The 22,530-nt window shown below is 39.5% G+C and overlaps 1 long non-coding RNA gene across 1 annotated transcript; it reads right to left on the bottom strand.

Annotated features, from left to right (window-relative positions):
* Positions 1 to 541: 541 nt before the first annotated feature.
* LOC121832666 (uncharacterized) lies at positions 542 to 18,026 on the bottom strand. The gene is made up of 3 exons (XR_006076294.2): positions 17,152 to 18,026; positions 6,195 to 6,305; positions 542 to 4,686 (listed from the first exon to the last, which is right to left on the bottom strand). It is a non-coding gene; the product is annotated as an uncharacterized LOC121832666 (long non-coding RNA).
* Between the last annotated feature and the right edge of the window lie 4,504 nt (positions 18,027 to 22,530).

The following is a 22,530-nucleotide window of genomic DNA, read 5'->3' as shown; positions in this document are numbered from 1 at the left end:
AGAAGGCTAGAGCTGTAGGCAAAGAATAGAAATAAGGCTGGGAGAGTCTTTGTCTTTAAATTTCATATATAAAATTTAAGTTATAATGACAGCTAAATAACAGGTTGAGATGACTGCAGGAAAAAAGCCAAAAGGCAATGAGGTGAATTTGTGTAAATAAATAGTGGAGACAAAATTGTGAGAAGAGGGGTAGACTCGGAACTGTATCTGGAAATTTCATAAGGCTTCAGACATTTGTAGAAGGCACAATGCAATGGAAGTGGCAGTGGGTTAAGTATTATAGTAGTGATAAGCTATTCTGATCAATCATACATGGGACAAATCAACAACAAAATGTTCTGGCAAGACCTCCAAAGCACTGATGAAGAGTTCCATCCAAAGGAACCGTGTGTCAGTATCAAGAATAATTGGGAATGCCAGTAGTGAGCCAAGCCTTTTGTCTTACAGGTCTCTTACTTGTATGTTACTGTTTCTGGTTTTTCTTTTTGAAAGTTTGTATTTTGTGTGTATGTGTGTTCTTTTCTTTTCTTTTCTTTTCTTTTCTTTTCTTTTCTTTTCTTTTTTTTTGCTCGCTTGTTTGTTTAATTGTTTTTTAAAGAGAGAATGGGGGAAAGGAGGAGAAAGAGGACATAGAGTTGGGGAGATGGGGAATTGGGGAGGACCTGGGAGGAGTTTGGGAAGAGAAAAAAACATGATCAGAATATACTGAATGAATAAACTTTAATTTTTTTCTCAATTAAAAAAATAGTAGTAGTGGCACTAGAGAGACAGACGGCTCAGTGGTTCAGAGTACGCACTGCTCTTCCGGAGGACCCACGGTCAGACACTAGCACCCACAATGGCAGGTCCCAGTTGCCCTTAACTCCAACTCCAAGGGATCCAACAACTGACAACCACTTTCTGGCCTCTGTAGGCACCTGCATGCCCGTGTCTTACACACGTACACACACACACACACACACACACACACACACACACACACTCACTCACTCACTGAAATTTCATAAAATTAACTAACAACAGTCAGAGACACAATCATGGAAGTAGTCTCCACAACAGAAGACTGCACCTGCATACCAACAATCATAACGGGTGTGTTCCAGCCCCATCATGAATCTAAAAGATTAAATGTGACAGCTCATGAGTGGTGATTATAAATTGTTTATTTTTCCCTTAACTGTTGGTTTCCATCTTTTACATTTAAATCTGCCTTAAGTCTAGGAAACTGCCAGTGATATGATTTGTGTAGGAAGAGAAAGTACCCTTTCAGGACAAGGCAAAATGCAAAGAGCTCTTTTTGGAACACATGTTTCCAGTTTTGCTGCTTAATTTTGGAAAGAGGTAATTCCATGTCAAAATTAGGCCGAGTGAAAAATGCACACACAGTAATCTTCATTTTCATTATCTGGAGTAGTTCAAAAAGCTCAAAAACTGGAAGTATTCTCAAAGAAAGGAATGCATGTTCAGGTAATTACAAATAACAGCCGCATCTGGTTATCTTAATTGTTTGGGAATGTCTCAATTAGCCGAGAATGTTTTCATGATGACTTGGAGACAGTGAAAATTTTTCATGGCAGATTGAATTCAATGGTGAGAGAAAATATAGGCAGCTCACTCTGAAGTCTATTATGACGACAGAATCCATTCAAAGATCAATATCTTTTGAATTTTGTTTGTAAGGGGAATATAAATGTCTTTTTAAAAAAATCTGCAGGTAGAAAATGCCAAGAAAGATAAGAGAGTGAGTCCCTGGCTTCATATTGGGCACATAAAATTTAAAATTGGTGGTGAAAGTGGCCGCTTATAAAGACTTATACCATTGGTCTGCAGAGGGGCAGTGGTGCTCGTGGTGTGGCTACTACCCAGGCTAAGTCAACATACATTCAGCCTCACAAATGCCACAGTTCTGTTTCTTAACAGAAGTTGCTCTCTTACTGATATTTGAGTCTCAGGCTTCCCCTGTAGTTTGGATTAATATGTTGAAAACTTTAAAATGATCCAAAACTATAGGCACATGATCTGGTTTAGGACTTGGATATTTTTAAAGTACTCATGCAGTTTCTTGATCAGTGCTTTGGTTTGAATATGCCATATTGACAAGCTTTCACATCCAGGAAGCTTGGTCTCTGGTGGGGCAACATCCAGCAGTAGAAGGTTTAAGAAGTGGATCCTAGTAGGTCATAAGGGATTTATCTTCATGGACATATTATTATTGACTCACTTTAGTAAGTGGATTGGTTCTTATGAGAATGATTGTTAGAAGTGAGTCCAGCATCTTCCATGAACCACCTTCACACGTTAATCACTTCTGGGGGTACTGAGATGCCAGTTTCCACAAGGCTTTTGCCAGAGCCAAGCAGATGCCAACACCATTCTTTTGAATTGCTATTAAGGAAACTTTTCCTTACAAAGAACCAGCTTCCTGCATTATTGCATTAAACCTCAACATGAGCTAGCACAGACTTGCACATGTTCTTTGCCTCTCTGGGATTGCCATCATCCTACACTTTGATCTTTCCAGTGGGTCAAGCTCAGTTCAGAGCCTGACTTTCCTGACCTTCATATCCTTTATTTTTAAAAGAGAAATGTATTTATTAGCTTTAGGAAAGCCCATAAGCAATTAAGAAGTCACCTTCTCAAGTGCCCTTCTCTTCTTGGATGAGAAGGCTTCCCACTCAGCATTTAACTTAGTTTGTTAATGTAGGCGAAAAGAGATGGCTTCATCTTCTGCAGGGGAAATTTCTAGGGCAATTGTTCAGAAATGCTTTAGGAGTGAATTTTCATATCTTGACAAACAAGTTCTTAAGGAAGAGAAAACTTAAAGAGGTTAGGAACTACTGGACAGTACTAATGTTTAATGGCCACCTTTGCATACAAAATTGTATCTGTGTTAAACCCTATAGATAGAAGGAACATATGCATGGGTTAAACTAAGGGGCAAGTGGGTGCCCTATTGCCTCAACCAAACTCAGGTCAATGCTCTCTATACTCCCCCTTGAATTAGAATACAGGATCTTCATCCAACTCTCCCTCACCTACAGTCATGAGCAGGGAAAACACTGTCTTTAATGAATGAAAATCACTCATGAAAAAAAGCCGGTCTCTCTTAATTTTGCAGTGCATGTATCTACAGATACAGCACAGATCATTCCAGATTATTAAAAGAGAATTGTACAAATGGAGGATACTAGAAAAATGTAGAGATGTTAGGAAAGTGGATGCTTAACTCAGGTCTGAAATCTTAGCTTTCCTTAAAAATATTTTATTATTTAAAATACATCTCATACATGTATAGATTGAATACTGAGAAATTTATTTTCAAAAAAACCTTTTTGGTGTTTTTTAGACAAGACTTACAAAGTTATGAGTCTCCATTAATTAAACATCTAATCAATAGTATTTCACTGTAAAGCTCTAGACCTCTAAGTAACAAAGCACTATGTGTCTCCAATTAATACATATGTTGGTGGTACTAAGAACTGAATTCCTCGGGATTTACTCCTGCCTTAAAATTTCTAACTTGATTAGAGATTCCTCAGTGTGTAGATATTGGATAATTCATTGCTAGGTTCCAAACAATTTTCCCATGTTGGAAAATCATAAACAATCTTTTTGCTTTCATAGACCTCAAAGAAGATCTTTTTGATTAAATAATAATGGGTTGTATTGGTCAGCTTTCCACTGCTGTAACAAAATGCCTGAGACAACCAACTTATAAAGAGGAAATGCTTATTTTTGCTCACAGGCTTGGAGGTTTCTGTCTAGGGTCAGTTGGATCTATTGCTGATGTCTGTATATCTGGTAGAGGAAGTTGTCCTCAATGTAGTGGAGAAGCAAAGAGAGAAAGAGAAAGGAGAAGAGGCTAGATCTCCAAGGCCCACAAGGATCAGTACATTTTGTTGGTTTACATGTTTGTAGTAGGGTCTCTTTGGAGGCCAAGCTAGCTTTGAAATCATGGTGCTCCTTCTGCTTCAGCTTTCTGAATCCTAGGATTCTAGGCATGTACCAATGGGCCTTGCTTATAACACTCGTTATGCCCCCTTTGAAGGTGTGCCTCTAAGGACCTAATTTCTTCCCAGTAGGTCCCATTTCTAAATGTTCCTGTAGCTTCTAACAGTGCCACAAGCTGGCAAATAAACCTCTGACAGATGGCTTTGGGGCATATTTAAGATTCAAAGTGTGGCAATGGCCATCATGTGGACATAAAAGCTGTCTTTATTGAGCATCATCTTCTTACCCTCTATTCATTTCCATTTCCCTGGCTTGAGACCCCCAACATTAGTACCTAGCACTGTTGTTCAGGGAGTTCACCTTCTTGGACTCTTTCAGAATGACTGTTGTATATGTTATAAAATCCTCAGCTTTGGCTTTTCTCAGTATTCCTCTATTGTGTGAGGTCATTCAAGTCCACCTCCTCACCACACAAACTGATGGGAGGCCTTGGGTTACTCTGTTAACGTTTAAACACTTTCCGCCTCAAAAGAATAGAGACATTTCGTTTGAAAGCAAGTTGCTTGGTTGTTCAGTCAAACACAGTGCTGCTCATTACCGTGTGAGATCAACTTTTTAGGACAAAAATGTGCTTCATGAATTTAGCAGTTAAGGTAGACCAAGGGAAAACATACCTGTCAGGATGCAATCATATATAGATGCTCCAATGGTGGTTCAGGGTGATCCTATAGAACACTTAGAAAAAAAAAGTTCCAGTTATATTGGCAAATAAGCAGCTGGTTTCACTATCAAAACAAATTAAAGGGAAGTTTCCAATGTGGAAAAAAGATGCTGGCTCCCTGGGGCTCTGGAGTGTTTGGAACCAGTGGGTGGAGCATCCCAGCACTTAGGCCACTTACTCAGTGTGATCCCAGTATCCCTAATGCCAGGGTGAGACTCTCTTAGAACACACACACACACACACACACACACACACACACACACACACACAGAGAGAGAGAGAGAGAGACAGACAGACAGACAGACAGACAGACAGACAAATAGGCAGACAGAGACAGAGTTCATGGTTGACAGTCACAGAGAGCTAGCCTCAACTCTTAGCCAAATGTCTTAGGCAAGCTGCCTGGCATCTCTGAGCCTCCACTTCTATAGCAATGACATACATGTAATAACAGAATCAACAAAATTTATTGATATTCAGGTAGTGCAAGAGTCAGGGTTTGGAATCTATAGGCTGTGAACTACTGCAATATTATTAACAATAATACTAAAATCGTCTTGCCCCAGTATTCAACATAATTTCTTTAGAAATATTGGACAAAAATAGTTTCTTCTCTTTAAACACTTACAACCCCAAATCAATTTCATCTGCCCACTGACCTGCCCTAATTTTCTATCCCTGACATAATTAGCTCAGCTGAGAGTGCACGGATGTAGACTCAGAGAGTGCCCCAAGAGCTGGTATTGCAAGTAGGAGCCTTGTCCTCTTCACTCATGTGACAGCAGAGGTACTGGCCAAGACAGAAATCACACCGATGTCTCAGAAATGAGGCAAATGAGCCAAGAGCTAGTGCTGTAATGTGGATCCAGTCTATGACACTCAAGCGTGCATGCCTCTAAGGACTGTGGCAACTAATGGGCCAGAAGCTTTATCACATGTTCTCAGCAAACTGCCCCATCCTTGGAGTGTTGCTCCAGTTTAAGAATGGAGAGTGAGATGCTACAATAGATGGAAGCCTCAGCTCATGCAACTTCTAGTTTGGGAGTGTTTTCCACTGGGAAGCTATGACCTCTCAGTGATCTTAGGTCACCAGGTCATATAGGAACAGAGTAATCCTAGACACTTGCACCATGTTGTCCCAACAACATTATTGACCTTTGTCCTGGCCTCCACTGTTGAGTCTGGACTATACTGTTGCTTATGATGGAGCATATTATGGGTCACAATATTACAATCTATGATCTAATCTCCACATAGACTCAACTTCCCTGTATAACTGGCCTCAATGCAGACATTTACTCCTCTTTCTTTCCTATTTCTTTGTTTCTTCTTTTCTTTCTTTCCTTCCTTCCTTCTTTCTTTCTTTCTTTCTTTTTCTTTCTTCTTTCTTCTTTCTTTCTTTCTTATTTGTCTTTCTTTCCCTTCCCCTCCCTCTCTCTTGTTCCACCTCTAACTTCTTCTTTCTTTCCCTCTCCACCACTCTATTCAAAATGTCCTACTCCCAGGATTCCTTTCTACTCACAGGAAGTCAGGGTAGATGTTAGTCTTGCCACCGTTCTTCTCAGTTCTGCTATGGATTACAGAATGCTCACTCATTTGGCCTTATTCATGAATGTTAAGGTCCCAACAAAAACTGGACATAAAAAAGAAAGAATGAGTGGAAGTGAGGAGTTCAGTCAAATGAGGCATCCCCGCAAATTCACCCTGAACTGGAACCCTTCATTCTAGTCAAAGTAAACAAAACGTTTGCTGAGCCGCACCCCTGAGCATGAAGCAGATATGCAGGCTCACGTGTTAACTGGATGTTTGGCATACTGTTGTCAGTTCAAATGTCTAGCCACAGATTAAGCTGGGTTTCAATGGTTCACCCCCACTTCTGGATTGGTTGTTTTTATGCACTTATTCTTTTTAGTCAGTGTCATTGTCCACATGGCACAGGGGAGGAAGGATGGGTCATGTCTAAAGAGGCCTGGAAAACATGCAGAAGAGGGCTGCTCATAGGAAAGTCTTTCATTTCTGTACAGAAAAATAATGAATTTTAGTGTATGATGGCTTAACTCCTCAGAATCACTGCCAGACCCACTGATATTTAGTTCAGTGGGGCAGAGAAAAATTATAAATGAAACTAAAATATTATTCCTTAGAGAATCCAGGAGGAGCTTAATTAGTTTAGGAAAGCATTGAGAAGAGATGTAAATGTGTGACATTTCCTGGACTCTCTGACTATACAAAATCGTTTTCGATGGCATCTTTAGCTTCTCGCTAGCTAAGCAGGACCGTGCTTAGGGTGAGTTACATGTACTGACTCTTGCTTTGAGAACACCAATATTTGTGATACCTGGAGGCTCCATTGAGTCTTGAGGACAAGCATGTGCACAGTGTTTGACTGCTGAACTGATGGAGCTGAGGCTGTTGGGATGCTATCTGAAATGAGTGTTCTCGTCCTGACTCCCTGATAGTGAAGCTCCAGGACAGGGGCGCTAATTATGGCCCTCTTGTTTTCACATCCTTTGTGTTGGACTCTGAGGGATCCCATTTCCCTGCCTCTTGAATCTAGACTGCCTTTGGGACTTGATTCAGACAATGGGGTAGGACAGGAGTAATAACAAGGCAATAATTTAGAGTCTGAGCCTCAGGAAGTCTTTACTTCTCTTCCCTCTTCTAGATAGAGGGAAATAGATCATTAAGTAAGATAAAAAAGTAAGTCAACCATTTCTTCCTAGTCAAGGCCTCAGACATTAAAGAACCAGTTACAATTTCAAAATACCCTACTGGCCTGTAGTTGAACTTGGATGCATGAGTGTTCTCTCCAGAGATGCATGATGGGGCCCAGGGCATCATATACAACAGCCACATGATTTGGGGATCTCCAGCCATAATGCATCTTATTATAGTAAGCGTCACCTGATACAGGGGTACTTGTGCCTAATAAGAGAGTATCCCTCACAATATGGCTCTCACTTTTGGTGGGGTAGGTAAGATTTCCCTAATGTGCTCATGGGTGTGTGTGTGTGTGTGTGTGTGTGTGTGTGTGTGTGTGTGTGTGTTCATCTGCATATATATGTGTATGGGGGAATACATTTTATATATAACACCACATGTATGGATATGGCTGACATATATATTGCTTATATCTAGATTTTTTTATATATATATTGTGAAAAGCCATCTTACACAACCTGGGAGGCTCGTCTGTACAAAGCTAACATCCTCATTTCTGCCACAGAGGATTTACCAGCACATTGATGGGAACTGTGTCACCAACATAGCTGAAGCCAGAGCAGATTTTTCTCAGTAGACTGGGTAACTAACATAGTTTGTCGTTTAGCCAAGCATGAGTTTTATTTGCTCACCCATCTTTCCTTTCCTCTTATTATGATGCTGGTATCAATGCATAAGTTTTGTTCCCATCAATGATTGGTCCCTGTATCATGTTTATAGGTTTATTTTTAAATGGGGCTTATTTAAGTGACTGGTAACTAATCATAGTTCTATAATTGACCGAAAAGTCGACTCAATGTAAAATCCAAATTAAATTGAAAAGCAGCCCAAATCTTCGTTGTAAATTACTCTCCCAGCTCTACACACACTCACTTCACAACCAGGAAAGCTAGAGAAACAGAGTTTGCCTTCCTGCAGAAAATATGTTCAACAATTACAGACCAAAATTTATAGCAGAGGAAGAATGTTCCTCTTTCTTTGCAGTGACACTAATAAAAGGAAAGAAATATAAGTACTGCTTAGTGTGAGCTGGGAAATGCCTAAATTTTAAAATTAGAATAGTAGCATTTTATTTCTGGACAAGCTCTACTGATCTTTTTACACAGAGCGACAGACAGGCTTAGAGGGGCATGACCTCATCGCAAAGATTTGGGCTTCAAAGGCTGCTCCTCAAACCTCTTGCTGATCACCTGCCCCTCTACCACCCCAAATTAAACATTTGAAAGTTTTGAATCCTTCTTGCTTTACATGAACATTTTCCTGCCATCCTTCAGTCAATTACCCAGAGGCCAAAAATACCGCCCACCCCCAATTTGGCCCATCGCACCTCCACTGAGAAATGCTCTATATCCATTGGGGGGGCTCTCTGCACATTGCGGCCTCAGAGGCACAAAGTCCCAATGATGTAGAACAGCCCCGCCCCGTTCCTGCACAGCTCCGGTGCGGTGCTCTGGCCTCTTGATCAGCCGACAGTTTCATAAACATTCCAGATGGCTGGCTCTGCCTGAAGGAAGAATGGGTAATCACACTGCCCTCCCCTCCAAACAATAATAAAATAAGGCCGTGGTAGCACAGAAGCCCAAGCCTGCCAAAAACACTGAAAGGACTGCTTAGAACAATAGGACCGAGTGATTGGAAGGCATATCAGTGCCCTCACCCTTTATGAGTGAAGGTGGCCTGCTTTCCTACAAAGCACGAAAATCAATTGTGTTATGCAACAGCTCTGCTAAAAAATAAAGCCCCCCAAAAAGCAACAACAAAACCCCATCTAAATACTTTCTTTTAAAAGAATTTTAGTGAAAAGAGAATTTAAATTAAAACTCAGAAATAAAATAACCTTTGTAGGCCAGCGTTCTGAGCTCTGCACCCACAGCTCGAGACACATAGCAACAAAATGATGTTTACAACTAGCTGGCAGGAAGGGTTTGGCTGGGTTGATAACCCTCTCAGGACTGCAGGTTGAGTTCCGCAGAGTAGGGGAGGGGTCTAGCCTGAACTGTGTGGACATAGGTATCCTAGATGGTAGGGCCCAGTTCCAAGAGCAGTCACTACAACCTCTACCTTTTCTCTCTTTCATATTTGTTCAGAAATGCCCACTCCCTTTGCTCTTCCAACAGTGTCTTTAGCTCTCTGGGTATAGGTCCCACGAGTTGTAAATAAACTGTTCTCAGGTAACCCATTTCACTCTCTTTTAAAATATTTGGTTTTCTTGCTATGTGGCTCAGATGTTTCATAAATGCACTCAAAATTTACCAAGATAGTTCTATGAAAAGCACAAGGTTGTCAGGAAAGTTAAACTGTTCTCCATAGTGCCGCAGAGGATGTGTATTGTTATAGAACTTCCCAAACTCACAAAAATGTGTGAAACCAGGAGTGAGCCCCCATCAAACTTTGGGTTTAGGTTGGCAGTGATGCAGTGATGCAGGTCTGTTCATCACAGCAGTGCACCAGTCTGCAGGGGGATAGTGATATGGAGGACCTTGTGTGTATGAGGATAGGGGTGAAGGAGAAATCCCTCTACCTCCCATGGAACTCCATGTGTGCATGGGGGTCACTTTGTGGAGGTCAGGGGTCACTTTGTGGAGGTCAGGGGTCAGTTTGTGGTGTCATTTCTCCCCTTCTACCTTTGTGTGGATCCTGGTGATGGGACTCAGCTGCAGCAACACTAACAATTGTGAAATATTCCATTTTTAATACCTACTTGAAGGGTTCTTTCTTGGAAATAGTGAATATTCCATAGAAAAAGACATACATATGCGTGTGGTCCTTGAAGGAAATCTCAGGTGGTCACACTTTCATCTGGAGTGAAACCCATAGCTTTCCTGTCAATATTTTAGAATCTTCTCTTAAAATGAGTGGGATAGTTTGAGGTAAGTCACAGATGCTTGAAGAAGGCCTTAAGAAAGAATGAAACAGACATAGACAACCAAACAAACAGCTCGAGGAAAACAAAGACAATATAGACATTAGATGAAAACCAAAAAGTACATCATTCACTTCCTTGGAAACCCAAGGGAAAATACTGATCTACTGTATGATGACAACCTGCTGTATACCAGTCATCCTGAAGGAAGACCTGGTGGAAACTGCTTAGATATTTGCTGAAATAAAAAAAAAACATTAATGAAACAGAAAAGCTAACCTTCTAAGAAGACACTAACTGTGGACATAAGGTTGCAGATGAGCAAACAAGTGAGTGCACCCGAAGGCTCAGTATCCGAAGCAGACGTACTGAGGAGGAGATGCTCAGAACACTCCCAAGCAACCCCCACCCCTGCCTCCATTTTTAAGGTCTCTGCAGAGTATCCAATGCATTTAGTAGCTAGAATGCCATCATCCTAGGTGACATCACACAAAGTCCATGTCTACGATCTTATAGATCAGGAAAGATAAAATTAAAATCTGAAAAGCATCCAGGAAGAATAGTAGGTGGGGTAAAAAATCAAGAGTTAGGATGCTATCCATTGTCAAGGTCTGGAGATGAAATGCCAACACCAAAGACATGGTCATATTAAAGGCTTCCTCCAGGGGCAATGCTCAGAAGTGGGGAAATGAATGGACCATAAGTCTGCCTATATAAATAGATCAATCCACAGATGAGTTCCTAACTTGGTGGTATTATAGAGCTACGGTAGAGACGTACTGAGATAGAACTCTTTTGGAAGCAGTAGGCACTGGGAGTGGAGGGGAGAGGGGCATGCTTTTGTCTGAGTCCCTTCCTCATGTGGTTCCTCTCTCCTGCTGTTGGTGAGTAGCATGACACTCTGCCTTGCTATAGGTCTGAAGATGATGGAGCCAGTGAAGCCTGGGGTGAAATGTTTGAAACTGGGATCTAAATAAGTCATTGGTCTTTTAAAATACTACACAAAACAAAACAAACAAAAAAAAAACTAGCACAGCTACCCATTTAAAAGAAAATTTGGGATGTATAATCATGAGGAGAAAGAAGAAAAAAACCATTTAAATTATGGGAAAATTGATTTTTATCATAGAAATCTATATTTAATAAGATCTCTGTTAGTAAAATATAGTCCTGTTAGAGACTCAAAAAGCCACTTCCCCCTAATACAATGTGACATCTATATTTCATAATAACTCTACCCAGGAAACTACCACTGGTTTATTTAGTTCCTAAACTCAAGTAACTAAACCAAAATAATAAGAAGGCGTGGAACTTCCACACAAGCAAAGCTGGGGAGACGCTCTGATAAAGGGAGTGCCGAGATGAAAAGGCGCAGTGCGCCTAGAGAGAAAAGGTCAAGAGGGGAGCTGGCAAGTTCATTACGGTCTATCATGAAGGGACTGGTGTCACACACTGCTGCTGAGAATAGCGGCAGACTGTGAAGGAAACCAATTTAAATATTTCAGAAAGCTATGAATGCAGAGACCAGGACTTGATAAACCAGGGCTCCAGATAGAAGGGAAGCTCTGAGAGATCTCAGACACTGCACACAAGATTTCCCTTTGGAACATTTGCAGATAATTGATTCCAGGCAAGAGACTGCAGAGCACTGTGCGGGAATATGAAGACGAAAGTTGGAAGCCAGGTTGCCAGAGTAACCAGAAGTTCAGGGTTAGATCCAGTAACAGAAGCAGATTCGCCAAAAACAGCCCACTACTTGGTGCCAAATTCTTGTTTAGGGGACTTGCAGATTCATAAATTGCCAAAGTCAGGAAGCTGAGGCGTCGATCAGAAAATAGCTTAGGATAAGAATGGAGAGTCCTTGTTAGTGTGAGACCAGAATTCAGTTAGAGTACTGAGAATCCAGTTTGAAGAGTAAGTCCATATCTATCTGTTAATATAAACTTTGTGTTAGTTCAGGTTCTCCAGAGAAACAGGGCAAACAGGACACATGCATATGGGCACACGCATGCATACACAAACATAATGAGATTTATTTGTGATAAGAATTCATTCATGTTATTATGGAAGTAAACAAGCCCTACAATCTACTTGGTATTGGTTGGAGACCCAAAAAGCCCAATTGTTGTAGTTTCCAGCTGAAACTAAAGGCCTGAAAATCAGGCTTTTAATAGTAAGCCCATATTTGAGGACATGAGAAGACCAGCATCATAGTTGTCATGACAAAGAATTATCTTTTAAATTACTCTTGGTTCTATTAAGCCTTCAAATAGGTTGGATGGGGACCTATCTATATTTTTAAAAGGTCATTGGCTTTGCTTAGTCTACTAATACAAACCAGAAAGATACCCACAGACACACCAGAATACTGTCAACAAAATATCTGTGTACCTTGTGTTATAGTCACATTAATATTAAAATTAACCAACATGGACTTGTTCTCCCAGACTTTCTCAGTATAAAAAGTGGATGGCATATCCATTCTTGGGCAGTGTAAGACTGAGAAGATAAATTCCCAGTTGCATGCATGAGCCATTTTATTATCGAAAACTATCACCTGTGGAAGAGATACATGGCCAGACACCCTCTTACTGAGTCATCGAAAATACTGCTGAATTAATGAGATAACTGGAAGCAGTGAGACATCTCAGGGTGCCTGAGGTTCTCACAGATTTCCCGGGATTAGCTTTCTGGAGGTTGATCAAAGACAAGCAGGTCAAAAATTGGCCTCTTGAGGCACAATCTGATGGAATAGACAGAACAGAAAGAAGAGAAAAATCCAAAAGCAAATGAGAAAACTTCCAGGGAATGAAAAGCTGGAAGCTCAGCTGTAAAACACAAACAGATCCCTGGAATTTACCTACCTGAATGCAAAGCTTGGTTAAGGTAGATAAATTTTATATGTTCTCAAATTACAGGAAGCCAGCAAGAAACTAGATGTAAGAGTGTAAGAAAGCCAGATCCAGGTTAACTAAAGATGAAATGATGTGGCTTCTTCTAGGCAGATCATAGGAAGACAGGTATGTCTATCTCAGGGGAAATAGTAATTTTATGCTCCAAATTTCTATTACACAAAATATTTGGAGTATAATCAATACTTATGAGACCCATGAAGAAATTTATTTATGAGTTCCTGGTAAAGAGTTAAAACAGACAGTATAACAAGATTGGAGTAGTCAGAGACAGACTTTAAAATAATGATGTTGAATAAGTGAAGGGAACCAATCAAAAAGGTGCATGACTACATAAATAGATGAAGAATTTTATCAGAAAAGTATAAACCATAAAAATAACCAAATGCAAATTCAAAATATAAAAATGCTGCATATTGGACATTCAAAGTTCATTTGATAAAGTTAACTAAAGTCTAGACAAAGAAGAGAACACAAAAAAAAATTCTTGTAAGATAAAAAGTCAGTAGACATCTTACAGGCTGGTAGGAATTATATAAAAGGATTGAATTAGTACAAAAGAGCATCTGGAATTGTGAAACAATATTAATTGGTCACATGTAACAAGATTTTCAGAAATAGAAGGGAAGGAATATCTGAGGAGAAAACAGTTCCGAAAGTTTACATATGAACAGTCACTCTAAGATATACCTATTTAAAAAATGTTAGGATAACGCAATTGGATATGATGTTGCTGGTTGTTTCTTAGTCAAGTTATCAACAAAAATCTTGGCCACATCAAATTCTCTGTGTATGCTTACAATCACAGGGTCCAAATTAGGGAGGCATACAAGATACCTATAATGTGCAAATGAGATGTTGGGGAAAATGGGGAATGGATTGAAACTGGCAAAACAAAGCTAGAAGTATTAAGTGGAAATGATATCTGACTTAGTAATTCAAACTCATATAGAAAAATATTACATGGAATTCCCAACAGACTCTAAGATTGTAAATACAGTGAGTATTTAATTACGTTACATCATCATTGACCACTAATAAACTTCATGATTAGAAACGGGCACATGGTGTGGAGAAGGAAGTAGGAAAGGAGCAATTCCCACATGAGAAAGCCAGTCAATCCTGTTAAACAGTCAGAAGACAGCAGGTGAGGAAGTGCAGGTGTCATTCAGGAAGACGAGGACCAAGTGCAGGGAGGATGCTGTGCGGTTGACTCAGAACTGGGCAGCAGTGGGGAGAAGGCTGGAATAAGATGGTCCCTTCCAGTTGCTGCTGTGCTTATTCAGTGGCATGGGAGATGACTTGTTATTTCTACTACATGTGTATGTTACAGTGATAAATGCTATGAAAGATAAATCATAATGAGCAAGAAAGTAGACGCATCCTTATTTTAGCTAATATAAAATTGTGCATTTTAGAGTTCCTTGCTTCAAATATACTGAAGATAATAATGACCCCACTGATGACCTATAAGCACAGTGAGTAATTAAGTGTTGATAAATAATACGGAAGATTTGGTGACAGGAATAAAAACTGGAACTGTTCTGAACTTGCTTACCTATTGTTTAGAAAAATTATAGTCAAACAAGTTAACATTCACCAATTTTAAATGAAATAATCAGATTTAAATGAAATCATAGTTATTAAAATAGTAGTAATAGAATATACAAACCTCAAAATATAGGCAGGAGAAATAATGAGCCCTTCTTAGACCAAGTATGGTTGGCTTTTTGGAGCCTGGGGCCTATGCTGGGACACTTTGCTCAGCCTGGGTGAAGAGAGGAGGGTACTGGACCTGTCTTGACTGAATCTACCAGGCTGAGCTGAATCCCCAGGGGAGACCTTGCCCTGGAGGAGATGGGAATGGGGGTGGATTGGGGGTAGGGCGGGGGGGGGGGAGTGGGGCGGGAGGAGGGAGGACAGGGGAATCCGTGGCTGATATGTAAAATTAAATTAATTATAAAAATTAAAAAAAGAGAAATGAAGAAAATAAAATTATAAAGAGAAAGACAGAATAAGACTGCAGAGATGTTAATATGTATCCCTTTACAATAATCATTTCACAGGGATGAATCCAGCTTATTGAGAAAAAGGCTATCAAATTTAATTTTTAAAACAAATTGACTATAGACTAGACTAGTCATTTATGACTGATAAATCAAGGCAGATCAGGAAAGTCAAAAGTAAAGAAGATATGCTCAGTGTAATTATTTGTAAGAAATACTAGTTGCATGATTTAAGAAAAGAAGTCAGTGTAGAAATGCAGACAATTTCAGACAAAATAAATACCAGACAAAAAAATTAAAGAAAATCCTCATATCAAGGAAAATAGCACTTAAAAATATGATTTTAAAATTGTTTATACAAAAAAAAGAAAAACTGGGAAAGACAAGGGCAGCTTAAGCACTCTAACCTATGCTTACTGATTTTATGCCAACTTGACACGAGGTTGAGTCATTTTGGAAGAGACAACCTCATTTGAGAAAATGTCCCAACTAGACTGGCCTATGGGCAAGCTTGTGGTACATTTTATTGATTGATGTTTGCTGGGGAAGGGACCAGTTCAGTGTGGGTAGTGCCATTTCTGGGCTGGTTGGAATGAGTTCTCTAAGAAAGCAGGCTGAACAAGTTAGAGGAAATAAGCCAGTAGGCAGTACCCCTCCATGGCCTCTGCTTCAGTTCCTGCCTCCAGGTTCCTGCCTTGAGTTCCTGCCCTGACTTCCCTCACTGATGGAGTGTGGCCTGAGAGCTGTGAACTGAAATAAACTCTCTCCTACCCAAGCTGCCTTTGGTCCCTGTTTTATCACAGCAATAGAAGCACTGACTAAGACACAGCCTTAAGAGTATAAAGTGAAACACAGTAACAGTCTCAACAATAGATTTTGTCTGCTCCTGAAAGAAGCTATGAGTTCTGTCTAGAATGGACGGTAGCACTCTCATTGCAATGCCCATGGAATTCCATGTGGGTGTAAAACTTCTGGGTGGCCATTTTACAATGCACTTTAGCACTCAAAAATAGCATGTTTCTGGCAATGTTTAAGATGAAGACTCTTCTACTAAGGAAAAAAATGACACAAATATACAAAAATGCCAAATTCCAGATGAGGGCAAAGAGAAAATCCCAATGCCAGTAATTAAAAAAGAAAGAAAGAGAGAAAAGAAAAGAAAAGGAAAGGAAAGAAAAGAGGGAGGGAAGGAGGGAGGAAGGAAGGAAGGAAAAAAAGAAAGAAAGGAAGGAAGGAAGGAAGGAAGGAAGGAAGAAAGAAAGAAAGAAAGAAAGAAAGAAAGAAAGAAAGAAAGAAAGAAAGAAAGAAAGAAAGAAAGAAAGAAAGAGGATTATGGCGACTATATAAGTCTGATATAATTATTCAGTCATTTAAAATGAAAATGAAACTCTTATAGTCATAAACTATGTTCAAGATGTAATACAGAAATAAGATCAGAGGAAAACAGCATACCTACTAGTTCTATTTGGATAGGGATAAAGCCCATCATACACACACAATAGCTACAATGCATAGAGTCAAAGTGAACAGTGTATTGGCAGAAGTACATCTAATTATCATGCTCTTTTCAAAAACCAAACTGCACAGAACAAGACCAACACTACTTACAGGACTGTTTTCCTTTTGTTACTGCAGTCATAGGCTGTGGTGTGTTATTTATCAGTGCACATTCAAGCTAGCTATGGACATTCATAATTTTGTGGCTTGAATACATAAACCTGTTTTCCTTAAGGCAGCACATAATCTGGAAATATTTTTTCTCAGAGAAAATAAGATAATCTCTTTTAAATGTCTCCTACCATCTTGGAGATGGTTGCTCTTTCATGTCTCTGTGTAGGTGTTGTATGGGAGCATTCCAGATCAGGGTCTGGCTTCAGAGTAATTGATGACTGAGGTATAGATTATCATCTCATTAATAAACCAAATTCTCTGTATTGGACAAACCTGCTACTTAAACTAAAGAATGATGGTGCATACCTTGGGTGACAGAGAGCAGAACTGATGAAAAGCCAAGTCTCATTGGTGCTGCTGTGCTCTTGACGTTGTCACGTCCAAGAGAACAAAAAACAGTGGATGGTGGAATAGAGTGGAGCAGTAAGAACAGGCAATGCATTTTATCTGGATGAGGGGAGGAAATAAAATACAATTAGGGAATAAGGCAAAAGGAACCTCAGTTAGGGAAACAAACTACTCATAAGGGTAGGCAGCATGCCCAGAAGTAGATGGCCAACAGAAAATGAACTCAATTTCATCTTTGAAGATTCCTTGTCTCATAATGTTGTGGCTCTCTATCATCTATCTATCTACCTATCTATTTATCTGTCTATCTACCTATCTATCTATATCATCTATCAATCTCTCCCCCTCCCCTCCCTCTCTCTCAATTTAATTTAAATTTTAACTTTAATATTTTTTCCTTATAGGGCCTTTATCTGTCTGCTTTTGTGTTTTTCTGGGGTTCCTGATTGTGCAAGCAAGTGATTCTCTATATCTATATCTGTTTCTTGTACCTTAGGCTTTCTTCTGTCTGTCTTGCCTATTCTCATTTGTTTTGTTTTGTTTTATAATTATCCCTTAGATGTCTTTTCATTCTTATTTTTACTTTAATTTAATTTAATTTTACTCTTTTGGGTCTTAAGACAGGGTTTCTCTGTGTAGCCCTAGCTGTCCTGGAACTCGCTCTGTAGACCAGGCTGACCTCAAACTCAGAGATCTGCCTGCCTCTGCCTCCAGAGTTCTGAGATTAAAGGTGTGTTCCACCACTGCTGAGCATCCTGTTTGTTTTTAAAAAAGAAGCAGGATGAGGCTGGATCAAGATGGAAGGGGAAGGGGGAGGAACTGAGGGAGTAGAGGGAGGGGAAATCATAATCAGAATATATTGTATGAAAAGAATCTACTTTCAATAAAAGAGGAGAATTTTCTGAAATGATGATCTGTACTGAAGTACTAAAGTAAACCACCTTTAAAGTGTAGGAACAATGCTGCAGCTTGTGCTTAGCCCCATTGTTAAGAACTGAGATACTTGAGAGTATGCAGTGGTCCCGAAAGTTCTAGATAACCTGCGTCATCACTTGCAGAAATTAGGAAAGATTTTCTTTGTGACAACTTGGACTGAGGATTGAATCCCCAAATGAATACAGTCCTTAGTCTTCCAAATGGGGTTGAGTTTGGTAAAAAACACTTGAAGTTTCTGTCAACAAAGAGAAATGTGAGTAAAACCATGGAGGTGGGAGATCCTTTTCCAAGCAATCTACAGATATCAATTCTGTTTGTAGTCCAGCATTTTATTAAGAATGCTTCTCTAAATTCTACTGTTTATTCTGAAATGACATGATTCGTGTGAGTTTGTTCTTGCTATAACTTACCTTTATAGGCCCAAATGCATCAACCATCGATCTACTATATGTAAGACTTTGAAACATATAGCCAGGGAAATATTGGCAATTCAGGGGTGTCATGTTGCTAGTGATGTCTTTATGTAGGGTACAGAATAAACATGAAATAATATCAAGCTAAGGAGACTTGAAAGGAACCAAGACACTACACTACTTATCAGTCTAAGTAGAAATTAATTTGGCCTCTAGCATATTCATCACTAGGCAGGCACCACTGGGACAAGGTCTCTCTCCTCAACATAAAAGTCAAGCTGAAGACTACTGCCACAATGGAGCAGTTTTCAGAGGATAATCCAGTAAAACTCAATGACCACTGACCAGAAGGATGAATGACATACTGATCAGGATCGTGTGTATCTGCAGAGAAATATAATGCTTCACATTAGTCTCATGGCAGAACTTGCAAGGTTGTGCTGAATTAAATAGGTTATAACTTAAGGGAACATCATGACAGGAGTCTATCAAGCCTCTATTTTCTAGCAAAAAGCATGTGCCACTGTTAGTGGCATCTTGGACTGGTCACTTGACAAGAGACTGCAGAGTCCTTGTTAGGGAACGTTACTTGTTATTTTGCCAATTTCCAATTTCAACTCTGACAATACCGAATCATGCCCAGTCCACAAATACCTGTAAGGATTTGTGGGTAGAATTTTTTAATTATTATTTAATTATTAATTATTAGTGGCTCTAGTGACTAAAAGGTGATAAGAGCAGAAGCTATATGGTGTTTCAGAAGAAAATGGCACTCAGCAGAAATGAAGCAGGGTTTGTGCCAGGACTCTCAGGAGGCAGAACAGACAGAGATGAGAGAGTAAGCCATCTATTGCCCAATTGTGACATGCTGGTTTTCCACCATCAGAGGGGACTTGTGACTCTGAGGCTTGTATTTCATCACAGTTCTGAGCATTGTAAAGAAAAAAGCTTCACCTTATAAACTTGGAATCTCCTGTTTCTTTTTACCTCACTTTTCATAATAGATAACTTTATTTTCTCCTTCAAGAAACCTGCAACAATAGGTAAATGAATTAACAAGAAGAGAGGAAAAAGAAAAGTTTCCAAAGCAATTACTTCAGAAATTCTTTTCATATGGTGGACTGAGATTTTTTTTTTTTTAGTTTTTGTTTAATTAGGTTTTAAATCTTTCCTTTCTTAATTACTTTTTTTTGGTATTAACACCTAAATATACTTCTATTCGGAGCACAAACATACAGTGATAACAATTAGCAGAATAATTACACTCTTTCTGTCAGTGTAACCTCGTGGCACAGAAAGTATTACAAATCCATTTTAAAACATATTAAATGTTCATATTAATGAGGATAATAGAGAACAAGTACCAGCAAACTAAATATTGTTAATGATTTTGAGCTATTAAATTCATTACCATTTTCTTTCATAATAAAGTGGTTACTGGCTAATTAGACCTTTTTTAACTCATCATTATTGAATTCATTACATTGTGTGCAGTTAACCCTTGGAGGTCTGTGGGTGTGTGCACACAATTAAAATGGATTTAATACCGCATTAAGGAGATATAGGGAGTCCTTACGGCTTTTATACCAGTTGTCGCCTATACCTCCCTATGTGTGTTTCTTTGGCAGAATACGCCTGGCAGCTCCATCGCTGTCACTCCATCACACAGTACAGAAGCAGCCTGACTTCATTAAGACTGTACCTTCTGTATTTAGAAAAAAGTACACCTCACTTGTTCTATTATAAAAATTAGAGAGGTACAAAAATAGACCACAGCAAATAGACAATAATTTTATGTGGTTTTAGTGCAGATTATGAAGGAAGCCCATGAAGAGTTATCTACCAGTGCACAGTCAAGTGAAAATTAGTATTGACCTGTAGAAGAGTTAAAGTTTCAGAAATCGAGGATTTTTTTTTAATATATCAGTAATAATTCTTCTATTTTGCCCATACTGGTACCTTTGCTCAGTCAGGTGTGTGTGTGTGTGTGTGTGTGTGTGTGTGTGTGTGTGTATACTAGAAAGAATGCCCACATAAGTACAAGTGAGTGAGCACATATATACACTGTAGACATACATTCAATGTACTTTATGTATAGACACACATATGATTTATATACATATGTGCATAAACCCACACATACTTCATACATTGATCTGATACTTTCTTAGCTTATGATCACTGTCTGGACATTTTTCCCTTTTGTTCTGTAGATATAATGTTTACATTTTGCTAATTAAAGCTGTTAAAATTGGGAGGAAGGGAAGTATCAATAAGGAACAAATATTTGTTCATAGAGATATTTATGATTAAAATTCAATCTATTGTCTTTAGTAGCAATGAGCTCAATCTGTAAACAAATTCAGGCTGATACATGTTTGAATCTTAGTAATTAGCAGACAATGAAGTTCGTGTGTGTGTGTGTGTGTGTGTGTGTGTGTGTGTGTGTGTGTGTAAAACCCACATAATCAAGGTGAAGTGATTAGCCTGGTATTGTGAAATTTGACAGATAGGACACTGGTAATATGGACATGGACACTGATCAGCCAACAAACAGAGAGGACAGAAGAGTGCTCACTAGCTTCCTCCAGACCTCTGGTTAACTCTTATTCTAGGAGGAGGCCAGTCCCCAAGCAGAAAATAAAAATGTGTCTTGCCTGTCATCTGTAAGTGCAGCTTCTTTATTTGGAAACATCACTTGGAAAGAGAAAGCCACATTTGGCTAGATCTTTCCTGAGCACCTTGGCTCTGGTGCTTTGAAGAGCCTTGCAGGCACACCAACCACGCTTCTAGTTTGCTGGCACTGTATGGAGGGCTCTGAGTGAGACTCACAGACAAGCCGTGAGCCCCATGTACACGGAATAACCATATAGTGCTGCTTGGGTTTGAAAATCAAAAGCTCTCTCAGCAGTAACTACCTGGAATTTTGTCCAAAGTCTAGGTATGGACATTGAACATAACCAAATCTTCCTTTTCTCCATTTGGAAATTTGAACAACAGCCAACTGCTTTCAGAGCATAGGAATTGCCGAACATCAGCGGAACACCACTGAGATGCAGCTGCTCTGAGGAGCCGTTCCTGCTCTTTGAAAGCTGCATTCACAGCCCGTGAAATACAACAGTTCTATCGGGTCTAATATTTTTACAGAGCTGTGCTTGTAACAGATACTGTTGTCTTTACAGCCCACTTCCTTTGTGACAGGCACTGCAGGAACTTGGAAGAGACAACAGAAGGTCAAAGTGGACTGGAGATTTACTCATAGTCACACAGCCAGTCAGATTTAAGCCCAGACATGGCCTAGGTCAAATGCACTTTTCACTACACACTCCTGAGTGTCTGCCTGGAATGAGTTTTATGTGAAGCCTGGAGTAGCATTGCCTCCATCCCTGCTCTGACCCTGAGGAGAAGGCTGAGTGGCCAGGATAGATGGTTCCTTGCTGTTTTCACTGTCGGTCTGTGTAGCACCTTCACAGGTTTATGATGTCTTCCTTAATGGGATGAAAAGCCCACTGTAAAATTCTAAACATACCGTGATTCTGAGAACCTTGTATGCTAACGGACTCAAGTTGTATATACATGTGTGCATATAGTAAAATTTTAGAGCACTGTGTAAGAAATGACAATACAATCACATGCTATTTTTACTATGATGGGAAAATACTCGATTTTTAGTCTAAATGATGAGTTAGGGCAGAAAACAGAAAAATTAGCATGAAGAATAAGCAGAAGAAATTCAATTGGGTTGAAGGAGAAATTAGAGGTATTTTTTGAAAAAGAAATAAAAAATTACTCAAGTAGGTTAATGAGGACAGAGAGGGGAAAGTCAGGAACAGGGAGAAGTCATTGGGGAAGGATTCTCAGAGGAAGCATTAGCATAGAACTTCTGAGCAGGTGCCTAGCAACAAAAGGGCACCGGTGCTAAGAAAGAGGGTCAAAGAAATATGCTTCAAAAGAAAGGCACACAGGACGCAGTGCATGATGGTTAGCA

The sequence above is a fragment of the Peromyscus maniculatus genome, chromosome 10, assembly GCF_049852395.1.
Source record: "Peromyscus maniculatus bairdii isolate BWxNUB_F1_BW_parent chromosome 10, HU_Pman_BW_mat_3.1, whole genome shotgun sequence".
In the NCBI taxonomy this organism is placed as follows: domain Eukaryota; kingdom Metazoa; phylum Chordata; class Mammalia; order Rodentia; family Cricetidae; genus Peromyscus; species Peromyscus maniculatus.
This window is presented reverse-complemented; position numbering and strand designations above follow the sequence as displayed.